The sequence below is a fragment of the Brassica oleracea genome, chromosome C6 (genome assembly GCF_000695525.1).
Source record: "Brassica oleracea var. oleracea cultivar TO1000 chromosome C6, BOL, whole genome shotgun sequence".
In the NCBI taxonomy this organism is placed as follows: domain Eukaryota; kingdom Viridiplantae; phylum Streptophyta; class Magnoliopsida; order Brassicales; family Brassicaceae; genus Brassica; species Brassica oleracea.
In genome coordinates, this window is record NC_027753.1 from 27,953,062 (window position 1) to 27,959,699 (window position 6,638).

General features: G+C 34.2%; 2 pseudogenes; both read left to right on the plus strand.

Annotated features, from left to right (window-relative positions):
- Window positions 1-3,419: 3,419 nt before the first annotated feature.
- LOC106298618 lies at window positions 3,420-5,184 on the plus strand (annotated as a pseudogene).
- Window positions 5,185-5,919: 735 nt separating this feature from the next.
- The window catches only part of LOC106297903, a 9,863-nt pseudogene continuing 9,144 nt past the window's right edge, over window positions 5,920-6,638 (plus strand).

Below are 6,638 nucleotides of genomic sequence, written 5' to 3' on the forward strand. Positions count from 1 at the left end.
CAATGTTTCTATTTCTTATATTGTTTATTTACTTATTATTTATTTTTCCTTATATTGCAAATTTACTTATTATTTATTTTCTATTTTTGAAATAATAATGCCAGGTGTCATCTTTCGGGAGAATTGTTTTTCGGTGATGTGGACGGTCTATGGAGCCTCAAAAAGTCCCTTTTATTAGTAAGGATTTTTATTTTATTTTATATTTATTTATTCTAATATTATGATAAATATCTATTATAATATTTCTATTTTTTTATATTGTGTATTTATTTTTTATTTATTATACTATACATTTTTCAGATATATGTTTAATTTATTTTTTTTATTTTTTAACTATATATTTACTTTTTATTTATTTTTCTTATATTGTATATTTACTTATTATTGTTTAATTCAATGTTTCTATTTCTTATATTGTTTATTTACTTATTATATATTTTTTCTTATATTGCAAATTTATTTATTATTTATTTTCTATTTTTAAATAATAATGTCACATGTCATCTTTCGGGAGAAGTTTTTTTGCTGATGTGGACGCTTTATGGAGCCTCAAAAGGTCCTTTTTATTAGTATAGATTCTAATTTTTTTTTTTTTTATATCAAATGATTATATTATGATAGATGTTTAATGTAATATTTTTATTTATTATATTGTATATTTACTTATTATTTATTTTTCCTTATATTGTATATTTACTTATTATCGTTTAATGCAATGTTTCTATTTTTTATATTGTTTATTTAATTATTATATATTTTCCTTATATTACAAATTTACTTATTATTTATTTTCTATTTTTTAAATAATAATGCCACGTGTCATCTTTCGGGAGCAGTTTTTTTGCTGATGTGGACGCTCTATGGAGCCTCAAAAAGTCCCTTTTATTTGTATAGATTTTTATTTATGTTAATAAGTTCTTTGAACACCAATCTCTGTTGTTTTGAAACTTGAAAAATATTCTAAAATAGCATTAAAATATATAATTACTTAAAAGAGCATACAAAGCAATTTTTCAAAAAAAAATATCATTAATTAAACATAAAAAGAATTGTTTTTTATTTGAGTTTGATTTATTGATAAGTGTTTAAAGTTTAGTATTTATAAATTTACTTAGGATAAAAGCATAAAATTTAGAGTAATTTATCATTTTATCCTTAATAAAAATACTATTTAAAAGATTTTTCTTTTTTTTGTTATTTGCATCGTAAGTTTCTTTTGTGATATCTAAAAAGTTTATATTATTTTAGTTAATTTATTTAGTCGTTTGAGCAAATCAACAAAAAATTTCAATTTTTTTAATTAATAAATAAATAAATAATGTGTTCGCCTTCTTCGTTTTCTTATTCCACTAATATAGAGTAATTCGCCTTCTTCGTTTTCTTCTTCCACTAATATAGAGTAATTCTACGCAAAGATTAATATTTATCTCTTATTTCAGTTTCCATATTTCCATTTTCTCATTGAAGATCTCACCTAGTCTTTTTTTTATCAAAATCTCACCTAGTTAAAAGAGTAAAATTTTGAACAAAATTTAAGAAAAACACCAGCTATCTGATTGCATTTTCTTTAAAGTGTTCACCCAATTAAAGTTTTGGTTTTATGAACCCAGAACTCGTTTCGTTCTTTGGTGAAGTTTTCATTTAAGATAAATAACATCTTAATTATCCATAAAATCTTGATTTAAAAGAGAAAAAATACTCGGAAATTGACAAAAATACCACATTCATAATACTAATTTTTATGTTTACACTAACCATTTTTACTTTTACTTTTAAAAAGAAAAAAATACATTTATAACCCTAGGGTTAATATGATTTATGGATAATTACGACTTTTTATTTCTCATTTCAATATATCAATTTTTTTTCTGATATGTTTTTTGGTATGTTCAATAGTTTAAATTTAATTGACTTTTCCCACTGTTATTTATATTTACTAGAGCTTCATAAACTCTATAATTTTTATTATACAATAAAGATATATACCTATATATAAAACACCTATAATCTTTCCTTGTTTTCGCCGCGGCCGTAAACTCGCGTTGCGCTGTAGCACCGTCGCGATTTGGTGCAATACGGTCAATTAATCGGACATTTTTAAAAATAATCGTTTTTGAAAGTTTTGTGTTCAAAATCACATACATATGTGTTATACTTGATATATTATAGTTAAAACCCCTGTTCTAAAACGCGGCGCCAAGGGCCGCGTAATCGCCGGAAAGTCGCGGGGCGGACCGGAGCCGCCGGGAGTAGGCTGTAATCGGCCAAAAAATCGGGTGTTTTTGAAAAACTTCGTTTTTCTTCATTTAAACTCTACAAATCGAATAATATTTCATAGATTCATCAATAATTAGTACAGATCTTTCAAAAGAATGAAGAAATCACAGTAAAAACGATAAAAATGTAGCCTCCATGTTTAAGGTTTGAGATCGTGTAACAAGAAAGGAAGAAGATGAAAGGAAAATATCCTTTTTACCCTTCATTAAACCTGGATTTAAAAAAATGACCAAAAATGAGCAAGGGGGATTCGAACCCGGCCCTAATTCGGGCATTAGTAGAACGTTGGCCACTAGACCACATTAGATTCTTGGTAATTCTATCAAGTTATCTAGTATACATACCGATAAATTAAATAAAAGTCTAAAAATTCCGCTTCGCGTAATTTCTGATTCATCCCCGATTTTTTTGTTAGGCTTTGTTAGGCGCTAGGCCCAACCCGACCGCCCGACTAGCGCCTAACGAGTTCTCGAACAGGGGTTAAAACCTACAAGAATAGCGAAAAAAACAATTGAATCGAAAAGAAAAGAAAAATGGCGGCTGTAACTTTGTGAGAGAAAGTGCAGGTCTACGTTGAAGACAAGGTTGTTTTTGTCATTTTCCTATTAATTAACCTAAAATTGGAACAAAAATGCTTGGTAATTTACTCAATCCCGGGTACTAAGAAGAATATAGGAAGCCAATAACCACTAGACTATGGGCCATTTATGGGTGAAACTCTACGCAAAGAATATATTTAACCTTAAACTATTCACCGATTAATCCACGTACAATATCCGATTAATTGATTCAGCGCTAGGTTCTATCCGACAACACACGTTGCGTCTAGCGAGTTTCCGAACAAGGAATCTTTCTAATTAAAATCTCTACCACAAGAAATCAAAATATGATGGGTAAAAACATAGACTTATCAAGATTTTAGAAATTCCTTTTCTATAGAATCAGTGTCTCTTTTTTTTTTTGTCAAAAAAAAACCACAAAAATCGGGGTTTTGAAAAATTCGGGTCAGTTCAATTTGTTTTTGGGTCGGGTTCAGATAAATTTGATAAAATGGCCAGACTGACTAAAGAGTTTTCCCGGTTCGGTTTTAAACACGACATAGGCATTCCCACTTTTTCTTTTCATTTTTGCCTTATAAAATTTACTCATCAGTTGTGAAAATAAAAAAAATGGCCACGAGGGTCGAAAGTGAGAGTGACGGAATCTCCGCCGCCGTAAGAAGCCCTAGCCACCGCTTCCGTTCAAACGACGGTTCTGATTTCATCAGCTCACTACCCGACGCGATCATCCATCACATCCTCTCCTACATTCCGACCGAGTACGCAATCAGAACCTCCGTCTTGTCCAAACGATGGAAGCATGTATGGTGCGAAACCCCTTCTCTCTCCTTCCATTGCCACACATCGGATCGTCCTGATTCCATAAGCAAAACCCTAGCCACCTTCACGGCTCCCAAAATCAGGAGTTTCCATGTTGATGTTACCTTCAACAACTTTTCTTTAACTCCATCCCATGTTCATAGCTGGATCGAGCTCGCTGCTTCCCGCAACGCTGAGAACATGTCTATCATCATAATCGGCTCCGATAACGTGCTTCCGGATTTCTTCTTTACCAATTCCTCCGTAAAGCAGCTCAGGTTGGCTTTGGGTCGTCAAGGCAACTATAATTATTGCGACATGATTCCTAAATGTACGGTCCTTTGAACACCGTTAAGGAGCTTGTCGATGAATCCCTAGCTAATATTCTCTCTGGTTGTCCAATGCTTGAAAGCCTTGTATTGATTTTCTGTCAACATCTTCATCATATTGATCTCAGCAAGTCAATAAAGTTGACAAGATTCGAGATAACTGGCCAATACTACGGACCATCGAAGATTGTAGCGCCACACATCCGTTTTTTGAAATTGATAGGGTCTCTTGACCCATGTATATTAGTGGATGTCTCCTCTTTAACTGATGCTAGATTCAGCCTAAGCTATGTCGGAAGAACAACGGCCGAGGATGATTTTCATCAAGACATGTTGCTGAAGATGCTAGAAAAGTTGCAAAACTTAGAGAATCTTACTATTGGACCAATCGTCCTTCAGGTATGTTTTATCCCATCTTATGATTGTTGTTCTAGCATTCTCTTAAGCCTACAGCTTTGTATGCATAAGGTCGAAACAGTTTCACCGGTGGCATTCTATGTCTCTGTATGATTTGTCTTTCTTTTGTTAGGCTCTATCTGTTGCCGAGCTTCGTGGTCTTCCTTTTCCGCAACTCCAGGCTAAATCTTTGACTGTTGTAATGATGGTTGTTCGATCTGTTATTCCTGCCTTAGCAAGGCTGCTACAAAACTCCCCTGGATTACAGAAGATTACCAGTTACCACAGTCTGTTACAAAGGCATACATGTATCTTTTTTACCATGAACCTCTTTTCATCCTATAGTAACTATTTACGAGTAGAACAATTATGTGCTTCACCTTTGGGATAGATGCATTATTTTATTACTTTCTTCAGGATGCGGAGCTTGACAGACACTTACGTACGCAAGGCTTGAATCCTGATCGATGCTGGAGACTGAAATACGGGGACTTTCCAACGACAGAGCAGACCTATTCATCATCGTCCTATGGTGTTGTTGCTAAGCTAGCAAAGTCAAAAGATGTGGTTTCGCTCATAAAACTTGTGCTGCAAAACTCAAAGGCAGTAGATGCGATGGGTTTAAGGTTGGGTGGTTACCTTAATGCAACCGAGTACCAAAAGCTGCTTCGAGTGGTTCCAACATTTACTCGCAACAAAAATGTCAGAACTCGTGGTCAAGCGTTGCGAACAAGATTATTTAATAGTATTGTATTAACGTTATCCTATTCTAGAGCTTACTAATTCTCATTTTTCTTTGAAGTCACGACTCCTTTCATTCTTTGGTATCTAAGAGAACTTTTTGGAGATGAACATGAAAATTCAGATTTACATAATCTAATCTAACAATACTAAAATGCCAATATCCTCTGCTCTAAAACTATCCACGTCACTATAAAAAATTAACCAATAGTGAACCTTCGTTTTGCCACGTCAGATCGTCTTTGAAGTTACAATCGGGCCACACTTATGTGGACTGATATAAAATTGAAGTGGCTCATTTTAAATACATATGATTTAATGTTTGGTTTGGTTATCACGTGGAGATGATGAAGATGAGATGTTTGGTTCTGTTTTTCTTCTCATTTACATAAAGTCTCTCTGATATTTTTGATTCCGTCTCTTTCCTCTCCTTCTCTATATCGGGAACAAGATCGATATTGAAAAAAAAAATTGTGAGACATGGTTGAGACGAGTCGTAGCTCTTCATCTTCCAAGAGTTTCTCTTCTTCTTCTTCATCCCCTGAACCGTCTTCTCATCTCCACGCCCTACCAAGCGATCTAAGGTCAAGATCCATGCTGCTATTTAATCTGTACGTTAGTTCTTATTCGAATCTGAGTTTCTTTTTTTTTTTGGTTTCAAATCTGATTTTCGATTTTTTTTTAAACTTAGGTAGCGGCGGCGGAACCGGCGGGGTCTTCGTCGGCGAGCGAGGTTCTGGTTGAGAAATAAGGACCGGTTTCAGATCCTCGATTCGGAATCTGGAGAGTCGGAGCTTGGATCCTCTGATCCGTAAGCTATGGATGCAGAGAAGCCTGTTTTAACCGATGTGCCTGTGATGGAGATCTCTCTTGAAGCTGACACAAACCCTGAAGCCGATGTGGTGGTGACACCTACAATAGCAGGTTTGGTGGTCTGTCTCACGATTTTGTCTCATTAATTATGATTTCTAATGTTTTTGTGGATCTAGGTGAAGTTGTGACAGATGGTGAGAAATCGAAGGCAGGGAAGAAGCTAGCTAAGGCTCCACGGGCGAAGCTACTTTCTCAGTATTCTCAGGTGGGTCAAGCTTCTTCAGTGATTGTTTTTTTATTGGTTTGATCTAATAGTCTGCGAATTGCGCCTTTAGGGTTTAGCAGTGTGTTGTTTGTGTAATATTTTTAGTAAAGGTTTGGTCTTTCAGTTCATGAGCAACGAGTTTAGTTGTCTGCATGTCCGTTTCTTTTATATTTTTTCTGGCAAGACCCATAAGTATGTTGTTATGTATGTGTCTCTGTGACTTTTTGTGTCTGCAAGTTGCACATTGAGCGTTTAGTCATGTGCAGTTCGTGTAATATTTTTTTTTGTGAAGGTTTGGTCTTTCAATTCATGCCCAACGAGTTTAGTTCGCTTTATGTAGTGTGCACTTCGTGTTATATTTTTTGTTGTGAAGGTTTGGTCTTTCAGTTCATGCCCAACGAATTTAGTTCACTTCATGTTCGGTTCTTTTATATTTTTCCGACAGAACTATGTTGTTAT